Raw genomic sequence first — 13,255 nt, forward strand, 5'->3', positions numbered from 1 at the left:
CACCAAGAAACAAATCCACACAATGCATCTAGACACTCGCAAATGCCTATTAGGTTTGCCATTTGTCTTCTCTTCTTTGGGTTGCACTCAACCAAGTTGACCTGGTCCCACAACCTATGGCAAGGCTAAGCCCGGATCCAAACTCAAGATATAAAAATAGATATTTTAACTAAAAAAATATAATCTGTGTTAGTACAAGTGTACAACAACAACAACAATCATATACCCATTGTAGTCCCACAAGTGGGTAATTATATAAAAGCAAAATTTTCATTCCACTGCTTTAATATTTTAACTTCCATTTTGATAAAATTATTTACTTCAAATCAAATGCGGAGCCAGAATTTGACATTTATAACTTATGTATCCTAATTTTCTGAAGTTATTTAGTTCTAAATAAATAATCTATACATAGTTAATGAACTTTTAAGACAAATACATAATTTAACTTGTGCAGCGGATGGAGCTGCTCCTCTCTTAATTAGGGATTAGGGATTCGAACATGGATATGGAAAAAATCTTTGGAGGAAGCGTTCCCTCCGAATAGGCGCGATACAGTGCTAATTATCTAGATTAATTGGGCTTAAATGCGGATATCGAGCACGAACCAGAAAATCAAAGAACATGAAAAATGAGGTAGAAGGTTCGATAGCTTGTAAAAAGTAGACCTTAAAAATAAAAAATAAAAAAATTGACTTAAATAAATAAGATTAGGACCTAAAAGTAATTATTTTTTTTTTTTAAAAAGAATTAGAAATTATTGTGAGGACTACAAAAGTCCTCAGGTTCGATAGCTTTTGAAAAGTAGACTTTAAAAATAAAAAATAAAAAAATTTACTTAAATAAATAAAATTAGGACATAAAAGTAATTAATTAAAAAGTTTTTAAAAATTTGGGAAACTCTTGTGAGGACTACAAAAGTCCTCACATTCCCTCTTATATTATATAGTAATATATATATATATATATATATATATATATATATATATATATATATAAAAATAATTACAAAATGAATTTCTAATTCACTTTAAAATTTTGTTCCTTTGAGTATTACCTCCAACCTCTTAACTTTTTTTTTTTGGGGGGGGGGGGGGGGGTGGGGGTTGTTGTGGAGTAATTGGTGCTTTGATTATTTGAACTAGGTCCAAAATTAATTTTTCAGTCAAACTAAGAACCTAACAGACGATTGATGACTAATGACTGCCGTATATTGACAACGACATAACCCCTTAATTGCGTGTCAAAATGTGGTTTACCCCATAATATATGGACAAAGATATTTTGGAGACCAAGGCATCATCATCAACAATAAATTGAAGATACTGCCAAGAATGCAAAGTCCAAAAAACAGTTCACATGAAGTACAAAAAGACACACGCCCACCACACGCCAATATATAAGGCAAATTAATCCACCCACTTCCTCTTTATCACACGCAGCTTTTCCTCAGTAAATAACCAAATGACTAGCACTGGACATATATGAAAAGCTGCAGCAGATACACATGGGCCATAGCTCTCTGTTTTAGAATTGTCACTGCATTTTGTAGAAAAACATTTTGACTCCACCCAAATATCTCGAGACAGCGTGGATCATAAATTTTCTTATAACTTATATGTATTAAATATGTAATTTTTTAAATTGCAAATCAAACATCATATTAATTTTATGCATGAATAACTTATTTTATTACCAGTTAACAAATGTAATATTACTTATGCAGGATTTAATACGTAAACAACTTGCCTCCAAAGTAGCTATCAAAGCACCCGTTAGTAAAAAATCATGTGACCGAAGTCGTCTTTAATAACACATAAACTTCAAAATAGAATTTTTCAACATAATTTCTGAAGAATCAGGTGTTAAAACCGGTATCAAATTTCGAGTGAAAAATCAAAAGGAAAAACAAATGTTTACTCGTCCTTGTATTTCATTTTACACAAAGTTGTTTGATTGAACCAAAAAGTTATTGACATATAAACAAGAATATACAATGTACCAAAGTTGCTTTTAGAATATTATAATTTATGATAAAGTGAGAATTTTAAAAGTAAAAAATTTTAAACTATAAAAAGTATGTTAATGTTTTTAAACCGATCAAAAAATTCTCGATAACTTTATACGAATGTAAAGAGAAAATATTTGGATCTAACTCAATCCTAAAAGTTAGTTCAAAATTAAGAATTGTTCAAGCGTATTAATGAAACCACATATCCCTTAAAGCGCACATGTAGAACTCTTCATAGAATTGCTATATTATTACTCTTGCAACATATTGCATAATTCTTGTTTAAAATCACGGAAAAGATATGAAAAATCAAATCTTGTCAAACATAATGGAACCAATATCATTGTAAAAGAGTAGCTATATTGCCTAGAAAATAAAATCCAAAATAGTTCATAAAGTTTAGGCTAACTCTGAAAGCTATCCCTATTCTATCAGGTGAAGTACTAATTATCCTGGTGTGCATATTTCCCAAACTGGCGCACTTTTTTTTTTTAATTAAAAGAAAGTTACTATTACATTAAAGAGATTGGAATAGACGTGATGGAAATTGAACCAACAACTATGAACAACAATATACCTAGTGCAATCTTGCTTATCCAATGTAATTCTGCAAGTGGAGTATGAGGAGGGTAGAATGCACACAAACCTTAACTCTATCTTTGTGGGATAAGGAGGTTGTTTCGGAAAATTGAACCTACAACTATTATGTTAAAAACATTTACTTGTTATAAAATAAAAACTATGAAGTAAATACACAGAAGAAATATGTAGAGAGAATATGTAGAGAGATATCAGATTATATTACTTCTGCTCTTTCAACATTGCATCTGTGCATCCTATTTATAGAAGCAACAGGACATGGGATATTTTGAGATATTTTGGGATATTTTGAGATATTTCTAACTTAATGGATATCCACTAATTTGGGATATTTATAACACTTTTGGATGTCCATTAATAGATGATGTACCTCGTTAAAACCTTATTAAAAAAAAAACCTGTGGGAAAAAGTCCTAATGAAGGAAAAAGAGTGCACATATCTAGAAATACGCTTTGAGAGCTGCCTCATTAAAAACCTTACCAAGAAAACCCAATGGGACAAAACTTGGTTAAGGAAAAAAGAGTACAACGCGTATTTCACTCCCCCTGACGAAAACCAAGATTCAGATGTCGGAGTCTTCGCATTCCAATCTTGAATATCATCTTCTCAAGAGTTGAAGTTGGCAAAGATTTAGTGAACAAATCTGCATGATTGTCACTTGAACGGATTTGTTGCACATCAATATCACCATTCTTCTGGAGATCATGTGTGAAAAATAACTTTGGTGAAATGTGCTTTGTTCTATCTCCTTTTATGAAACCTCCTTTTAATTGAGCTATGCATGCAGCATTATCTTCATATAATATTGTGGGTATTTTTGTATCACACTTCAAGCCACATCTTTCTCTGATGAAATGTATCACTGATCTCAACCACACACATTCTCTACTTGCTTCATGAATAGCGATTATCTCAGCATGATTTGAAGAAGTAGCAACAATGGGCTGCTTGGTCGATCGCCATGATATAGCAGTACCTCCGCATGTAAACAGATAGCCCGTTTGAGATCGAGCTTTATGTGGATCAGATAAATAACCTACATCTGCATAACCAACAAGATCTGTACTACCTTTGTTAGTATAAAACAGACCCATATCGCTAGTTCCCTTCAAATATCGCAATATATGCTTAATCCCGTTCCAATGCCTCCGTGTAGGAGAAGAGCTATATCTTGCTAGCAAATTAACAGAAAATGCTATGTCAGGTCTTGTAGCATTAGCAAGATACATAAGTGCACCTATTGCACTAAGATATGGTACTTCAGGACCAAGTAGCTCTTCGTTTTCTTCCTGAGGTCGGAACGGATGTTTGCTCACTTCAAGTGAGCGAACAACCATAGGAGTATTTAAAGGACGCGCATTATCCATGTAAAACCGATTTAAAACTTTCTCAGTATAGGCAGATTGATGTATAAAGATCCCTTTTGCGAAATGTTCAATTTTGCAGACCAAGACAGAGTTTTGTCTTTCCGAGATCTTTCATCTCAAATTCTTTCTTCAAATATTCAATCGCCTTTTGGAGCTCTTCTAGAGTTCCAATGAGGTTTATGTCATCAACATAAACAGCAAGTATAATGAACCCTGATTTTGTTTTCTTAATAAAAACACATGGACAAATGGCATCATTTATATATCCTTCATTTATCAAGTACTCACTTAGGCGATTATACCACATACGCTCTGATTGTTTTAAACCATATAATGATCTTTGTAATCTAATTGAATACATTTCCCGAGACTTTAAACCAAATGCTTCAGGCATTTTATATCCTTCAGGAATTTTCATATAATTTCATCAAGTAAGCCACATAGGCTGTGACAGCATCCATCAGTATAAATAATGTGACATCTTCTGTTGTTTGGACTGCTGGCCCAATAAACATTACGTTTACCAAGATGGATCATTTTACTTGGTAATTATTCTACGCCAACATGCTTTAAGAGACGTAGAAATCAAATCCTCACAGCCTTATACAATATTGCGCGCTATATTGTATATTGTCGACAAGATATCATGTTGTATCGGTTCGCAATTCGACATAACTTACTGAGATCTCATCACTTCATTATTTTCAGGTACTTGAACCTCCTATAAGGTTTATGAAGTGTTATGTCGTAGCTCTTCAAGAGCACATTGCCTCTTTATTATGATCATTTGCTCCTCCCTTTTTCAAGGATTATTATATTTGGAACCGATTGGCCTACCATGCTCCATGCACGCTGTAGACTTTGTCCTTCAGGGACATTAAGAGCATTTTGCAGATGAAATATGAAATAGTTGGGTCAGCAAATGCTTCCAGCATTTTACTTGAATTATCTGAGGATCATACTGATGATAATTCACAACATATTTCTTAGCTGCTTATTCTCTCCCCCTTATTTTAGTGACATATGTTCCCATTTTCTTTGGGAAAATCCATCTGTGTGCATCATGGTATATCCATTAATCATGTACCGCACATCAAATGCTAAAAGATGGAAATATCTAGTTCCTGACCCTGAACCAAATATGAGAGGAGAATTTTATCAAAATTTATTGATCTGAAGCATACAAGTGTTGTTGTATGCAATATATCATATCTCAGACCAACATCTGAAACTCTGTTCTCATAAGCAATGGTTTAGCTGTATTATGGAGGCATCCAATGCCAAACCAACTTAGATATAAATCAGCATTATCAAGATGATTGTCTTGATATAGCTAGATTATAACACTTCATTGTCAAGTTGGCACACTTTAAAAAAAATGAGCACCAGAAATTGAGCTATAAGACCTCTTTTTTTTTTTCTCCCCTTTTTTGGTTACTTATTTTTTCGTCAGCTAATTTACCTACTTACCTTCACATTCAATCCTAAAATTTGTCTCGTCAATTTTTTAAATTCTGATAGCATAACTTTTTCCTTTTGTAAACCTTTATTTAACGTATTAACATCTGTTTTTTTTTTTTTTTTTGTGGCGCAGATTGTCCTTCATACGGACTGGTCATTAATTTTGCCCTTTAAATTGCTAGTCTTTAATTTTGCCCATGCTTCTCATTTAGGGTGTTTGGAAAGTCACCCAAGTAATTGTAATTGGGTGTAATTACACAATTTCTCCTATTTGTTTGTTCGAGTAATTATTTGGTTAGGTGAGAATTGAGTGTAATTGAGATGGTATAATTACACTCTCCAATTCTCAAGAAGGAGTTGAGAATTGGGTGTAATTACATCCTGTAATTACAGAGTTACTTTTTAGTTTCTTTCTTTTTTGTTTTACTTTAAATTCTTTATTGTAATTTATTTTTTCTATTATTTTAACTTCTTTTATTACTTTCGCTTTTTGATTCCATGTAATTGCTCGTATTTTTTTTATTTTTTATTTTATTCATTTAGTATAACTGTGTTACTATTCTAATTTTTGAGACTACACCTCTCAGTATTAGAAAGAATGAGTTATTAACAAATTTCGCATATAATGAGTGGTGTTATTAAAGTAGAATTTTATTGTGAATGAGGTTATATATAGACTTATATTTTCCCTTTCATTTAAATTATATTTTCTTAAGTTACGTTAGAACTTACTTATGTAATGTTAGAATTTGACATAAGAGTATTATCTTAAACTTTTTTTTTTTGGATTTTGAATTTAGATTATATTTTGGATTTTAATTTATTTGTTTTAGTACTATTGATTTGTTATTTCACATTGCATACCGTTTATTTTTCACTTGCAGTTGATAGATTTTTTTTTTTGGCCAAACATTTGAATAATGTTCTGGCATTATAATTTTTTTCTCAAACATTCAATCCATAATGTTCTCAGAAAAAAATCTGCTTTTAATTTTTATAATTAATTAAAATTAAAATATTATTAATTTGAAAAATATATATGAATTATTTTTTACAATATTAGTTACAGATATATGATTATTAATTAACATATTTCAAGAAATAATGTATTGTAAATACATAATTTAATATCATCTATAAAGGCACGTATTTTTTAAAGATTAATTTTAATTTTTTACAAGAAATTTTATTTTTCAATTAAACTAACTGTGTAATTACACTTGTGCAACCACACAGCACGCTTGTAATTACACTGTAATTACGTGATGATAAACAAATATGTCGTTGTAATTACAATAATGTGTAAATATTAGGCTATGTAATTACAGCAATTCCAATTACCAGATGGCTTTCCAAACAGACCCTTATTAAAAATTTGTGGGCCAAAGACCATTATTCGCTGGTCTACGAAATTAGAGATTCTGGGTTCGATGCCCAGAAGGGTCGGAAAAAAAATCGCAAGGCAAAGTTTCATAGAAACTATGTCTTGTCCGATATAGTTTTGTAGAAATTAAGTTATCCGGCATAAGTTGTGTAGTAACTAATTCGGTCGACATAAGTTTATAGAAATTTTGTCTTGTCTGGCATAAGTTTTGCCTTGTCCGAATCTTTGCCCTGAAACTTTGCCTTGCAAAATTAGGTCATAAATCCGAATCTTTTATTTTTATTTTTCTGATGCCAGAAATATTTTCGGTCACTTTTTTGTTACTTAAAGTGGTGAATGGATAAAAATTAAAGACCAACTATTTGAAAGACAAAAATTAACGACCACCCCAAGATGGGGCATCCGTGCGAATTGCCCTCTGTTTTTTTAAGTAAAATTTACTTGGCATAGCTTACATTATTATCTATTTATGAAACATAACTAAACTTTACAACAATTATATTTAGTAGCTAAAATATAACATATTTACTTCCTATAGCTATCACTTTTTTACCACTCATCTGATAACTTCTCACACCCCTAAATTTAAGCAATAAAAAAACATTCCTCTCTCCTATCCCCCTAAATACACGCCATTATGCCCAATATCCCTTAATTTCCTCCAATTTCAAATAAGTTTTACAATAGTTCAACTTTCTTGTTTATCTCTAATTAACTATTCATTAATTTCACTCATAATTCAAATCTAATTCCCAGAAAAGGTAAGATTCTATACTGATTTTTACGTTTCACCGTGTATTTAACCTATGTTTCCGTTTTTTTTTCGTTACTTCCCGAATTTTCAATTCCTAATGTTTTATATATATATTTTGGCTATGTTTTAATTGTATTTTGATTATTATGTTCAATATTACTTATTCTGGTTTCTGTTGACTATATTTCAGATATATTTTGACTATATTTAGAAAAATTTCAGAAAAATAAAAAAAAATAAAAAAGTTGCAGTGAAAACGTTGTTACCTCAATTATGACTATATTTTGGCTATATTTTAATTGTATTTTGATTATTATGTTCAATATTACTTATTCTGGTTTCTGTTGACTATATTTCAGATATATTTTTCATATATTTTGACTATATTTTTCAAAATTTCAGAAAAATCAAAAAAATAAAAAAGTTGCAGTGAAAACGTTGTTACCTCAATTATGAACTCAACTTGAATTCGATATTTCAACAGATGAATTCAAATATATATATTCGTCTTTTAAAACGAGCTCTGTTCACTGGTTTGATATTGTTATTTTTCAAAGTTTTTCGATGAACTAGTTTTTGAACCTTTTTTTTTTTTGGTTAAAAATATGAATGTACTTTTTGAATTCATTTTTTTTTTTTTGAATTTGTTAGCTGTTTGAATGAGATATGAGATCAGATATGGAATGGGAGGATATTTGCGTGAATCAGGGAATATTAAAAACTGATTTTAATTTAAATTGGAATAGATTTTGTTTCCATAAATATAGTACTTTCAGTTTTCTCAGCGTATATTTATCCTATATTTAAGTCGACGCATCTACTAGTTAAATATAGATCCTCCAGCTACGAATTATAAATGTAGAACATATAGTTATAGGTTGTTAGAATAAGTTAAAAGGTAGCTGTTTGTGAAAATTTTACTTTTTTTTAACTTAAAAGACAGTAAAACCGGTTTGGACCTGAAGCGTGATTATGACTATACTCGGAGGTATCACAAGAAGCCCATTCACGGGTTGAAGTTAGTAATGTTTTGCAGTGTATGTCACTTTGGCCCAGTAACATGTTAGAATCCTTTTGGTAGGAAAGTATTAGAAAAAATAATACATATATTAGCTTTGGTATTAGGGCTGGTTTGCTATAAGGGATAAGGGATAAATAATTTCGGAATTAAACTTGAGATAAGTTTATCCCATGTTTGATTGAGATAAAATCGCGGTATAATTGATCCCGGGGTTTGTTATCCTGGGATTGTAGTGTTATCTTATCCCCGTGGGAGGGTGGAATAACTAATCCCAGGATAAGTAATCCTGGGATCAATGGCGTACGCGAGATTTTTTGTTAGCAATGTCGACATTTAAAAAAGTGAAATATAAATAAATTATTATAGTGACGTCATATATTTTAGAAAAACATATTCAAGCTGAATTATAAATTAAATTATAAACCACCAAAAGAAAACGATGGATGTTTTCAAGAAATTCCAACTAGAAAAGAAAAAAATATTAAAAGAACTTACATTTTAAAGAGCAACACACAACACCAACAATTGCTTTTAGAGTTGCAGGCTCTATCTTGGTTTTGATATTTCTCCCTCAAGTTAAAAAAGAGTATTCACTTACCAAATCAAGAAAGAATTAATCTTATTTTTTCAGATTTGCCCTTATTAGTGTTAAGTGACCAAATCCTAATACTTATTTAATTAGGGGTAATTTAGTCAAATTATTTATTTTTGCCTTGAAATTAGTACAGTCAAACCTCTTTATAATTGTCATTCATTATAACAGCATTTCACTATAACGGCCTGATTTTCTCAGGAACCAATTTTTCATGTAATATTTTACTTCTCTATAATAGCATTCTGCCTATAATAGCAATGTCATCCGTTATAGCGGTACACTCTTTGTAAAATTACCTCTCTATAACAGCCATACTCAAATAGCATGTGATAATATTTTTTAAGAAATATATTATGTGACAACAAAAGTGTCAATGAAGAGCCTCAACCTACTATTACTTGGAGATAGAAGAGTCAAATGTTAAGCACTTAGACAGCCTTCAAGGGAAAGCTATCGAATTTCCTTTTGCTGAAAGTTTGGATAAAAAATTTCGTCAGTTCAAGCGTTATATTACCACTAAGAGACTAAAATTTACGAAACAACCTACAATTGTAGAGTTCTTACGTCAAACTTGAAATATCTAAATTCTCAATTAATTTAAAATGCATATGTTCCACATATTTTAATTCTTTATCTGTGTGGTACAACTAGTTATGATTTAGTAGTAATTTATTAGTCTTTTCAATTTTTAATTTATGAGGTATGAAAATCAATTGAGATTTTAAAATTTAAAAGCATATTGTTTTCGTTTATAACATAAAAAGTACAAAAAGTTAATTATTTGCGTCCTTTTATTTATAACAGCTAAATGAGATCTAAATATCGAATGTCAGTATACATGCATAACAGCACCTCACTATAGCAGCCATGAAATTTCCGGACAAACGCTGCTACTATAGAGGGGTTTGACTGCATTTTCTTAAAGTGCAACTGGCTAAATTGACACTTTTTTTTAATAGGAGGGAGTACTGCTTAGGTAAAGCGTTGAAGTTAATAGATAAATGTCATATTGGCAATAGAATGATGTTTGCTCAGTTGGATAAGTTTAGATCTCTTGAGCAAGGCTTCAAGAGTTCAAATCTCTTAGGCTTCTTTGTTTTTTGGATTTGGAATTAGAATAGAGTAAGCCTAAAAAACGTTTAAAAATATGCTACTCAACGGGAACAAACGCATGACCTCAATGCAACTGTTGAAGCGCCCCACCAGTGAGCCACTAACACTGTAATGCTAAGTAGTGGCATCTCTTTTGTATTTATCTAAATACTTTCGTCACAACAATATTATACATATATAAATAAAAAAAATCCCGATCAAGTCGTGTCTGGTGACACCCCTCGAATACACGTGGGTCTGCCCCTGCTTGGGATAACTTGTTTACCAATCAAGTGACCCCTTATATTTCAACCTATGTATAACCAATTCAGTAATATTCCAATACATCACAAATCATGATATTAGGCTATTAACAATACAAGGGTTATTAATGCATGGATAAACATGGTTAAAGGAAAACTGCCCTCAATACATCAAACCAAACAGTGGATAAAAACTAATCTTAACATTACTAATACATCCTATTCAATGCTTTTCTTATACACTCAACCAAATGACCCCTAGAGCATAAAATATTGGAGTATTTAGCTTTTAGTAATGAGTATTGAAAAAGACTATATTTTAGTATTTATAAATATTAACTCGAGTCATGAGTATTTACGGATGTTGGATTAAAGTAAATTTTGTAATATTGGTATGGATCAATATGTCAAGTGAAATACGCAGTGCTTGTATTCACTATCAACTTTTGACCAAAAAAGAATTTTCCAGGTGAGGTTTGAATGGCCAAACAAGTCTTCTTTTGCAATTATTCTTTGTATCCTCTTTTTTCACTTTCAGCTCAAATATTGTCCAAATATATACTCCGTAATTAGTATTTTGAGTTTATTAGAGAGAAAGTAGAAGCTAGAGAAACAAACAAATAAAACACCTGTCTCGTTAAGTTTTGGCATCATTTTGTTTCTTGATTTGTTACGTGAGGATTGATTTGTTTCTAACCAAAGCTGAATTAATCCCTTCCTTTGGTTTGATTATAATTCACTTTAAACAACATATTATTGACCACAACCATACTATTGTTTTACATTTAAATGGTACGAACAAATACGCAGATTTGGTCACTGTCATGATCTGATAATGATTTCAAACCATCCAATTTTAGCGCACACTGTCCATTTGATATTCTAACAAAATCAATTATTGATATATATAGCAACAGTTGAATAGACAAACATTTTAGTACTTATTTTAATGTTTTCAGAATGTAAACTTAGTAGAGTCTATAGGCTTTAATTTTATACAAAAATTCAAGTTTCAAGTCATATTTTCCTTTTCACTGTATTAAAAAAAATACCACTTTATAATCTTAAAATATTTTACTTTACTTTAAATTTCTTATATTAAAGTTAATGAGATTATTTGTAGTTACATTTTGACAACATTATTTACCAGATAATATTTAGCTGCTAGAGCAAAATAAAGTTATAAAACTATATACTTTAATTAAAAATGGATTGCAAGTTACATTTGGCCATTTTTTGTAAAATATAATTATAGGTGATAATTATCTATTATAGAGAAATATTACTTTAATACAAATGAATATAGTTTATTTCAGATCAAAATTAAAAAAAATATATTTCTTTCTTAAATTCCGCATTTTGTCAAACAAGGCTAAAAAAAAAACAAAGAACAAGTAAATCTCAATAGATAGAAACCTCATCTATTAGCCATAAAAAAGATCAAATTAAAAGGAAAAGATGTGTGAAAAAATCTCATTTTTGTCTCTTCAGTTCAGGTCTCCAATAACTTTCCGCATGGTTAATCTCAGAAGAACGAAAGTTATATTTTTGTTCATCATCAGAGACAAAAAGGATCTTTATTTTTATAACACCAATCAAAATATAATCATAGAAGGACAAAACATGAACAAAGACTCATAAAAGAAACAAAAACCAATTAGACATAACACAAATATAAGCTGTAAAAATTTATATCTCTTCAGTTCAGGTCTCCATAACTTTCCGCATGGTTAATCTCGGAAGAACGAAAGTTATATTTTTGATCATCATCAGAGACTAAATTGAGGAACATAACATTAAACAAAACGAAAAAGGTATTGGAAAACAAACATAAGCAAAGATTAAATAGATTTGGCCCTTCAGGTCTCCTTATATGAATTATTATCATCAAAGAGACAAAATAAACAAAAACTCATTGGACATAATTAAAAAGAAAAGCATGTGCTGCAAAATACACACAAAAGATTTAAAGGAAAAAAAGAGAACTTTTGCTACCCTAAGGATACAATGATTTGGTGACTGCATTTATAAGGGCAAAGTGACAGTGGAACCCTAGGCAATTTGGGCTGTACTTTATTTATCAGCTGTTTGGGCTCTTAACCTAATTCCGGTCCATCTTAGTTACAACCACGTTATGTATTTGGGTCATTTGCACTTTTGGCCCTATTTTGTGCTAGTTTTAATTTTTTTACCTCAATGCAAATAACTTTTTCGGGGGGTATAAATTTATATTTTTTACGTTATAATATCTTACAAGTTATACCCACACCTCTTAAAGAATTTATATGCCCTGCTAGGCATAAGTTCGACTTTGAAAGCAAAAATTAAAGACAAGTCCATTTGAAGAGCAAAATCAAGGACAAAGCCCATTTGAAGGAAAACCGGGCAATTTCTTCAATGTTTTAGGTGGGTTTACCCAAATGTTTCCTTTTAATATGGCTTTTTAGACATATAAAATATAATATTGTTATCTAATGTTTGTAAAATTTAATACTTTTTAATTAAAAAAAATTAATATTCTCAAATGGAATATTCAAATCGTGCCAAAAAATGTTTATAAGTTGCAAGAAAAATAAAAAGAAGATCATTACTAAATAAATATCCAAGAAAGAAAAACCCACAAAATTTCATATTTGTATTTGTACCCACTTTATCCACTATGCAACATATATTCAATGATTATGTTACCCTTCATCCCACTTATTC

At 30.5% G+C, this 13,255-nt stretch overlaps 2 non-coding genes across 2 annotated transcripts; both read right to left on the reverse strand.

The window, feature by feature from the left end:
* Window positions 1-12,030: 12,030 nt before the first annotated feature.
* LOC132616385 (small nucleolar RNA Z159/U59) lies at window positions 12,031-12,115 on the reverse strand. Its single transcript, XR_009573169.1, has one exon. It is a non-coding gene; the product is annotated as a small nucleolar RNA Z159/U59 (small nucleolar RNA).
* Window positions 12,116-12,242: 127 nt separating this feature from the next.
* Window positions 12,243-12,326, reverse strand: LOC132616386 (small nucleolar RNA Z159/U59). The gene has a single exon (XR_009573170.1). It is a non-coding gene; the product is annotated as a small nucleolar RNA Z159/U59 (small nucleolar RNA).
* Between the last annotated feature and the right edge of the window lie 929 nt (window positions 12,327-13,255).

The sequence above is a fragment of the Lycium barbarum genome, chromosome 10 (genome assembly GCF_019175385.1).
Source record: "Lycium barbarum isolate Lr01 chromosome 10, ASM1917538v2, whole genome shotgun sequence".
In the NCBI taxonomy this organism is placed as follows: Eukaryota; Viridiplantae; Streptophyta; class Magnoliopsida; order Solanales; family Solanaceae; genus Lycium; species Lycium barbarum.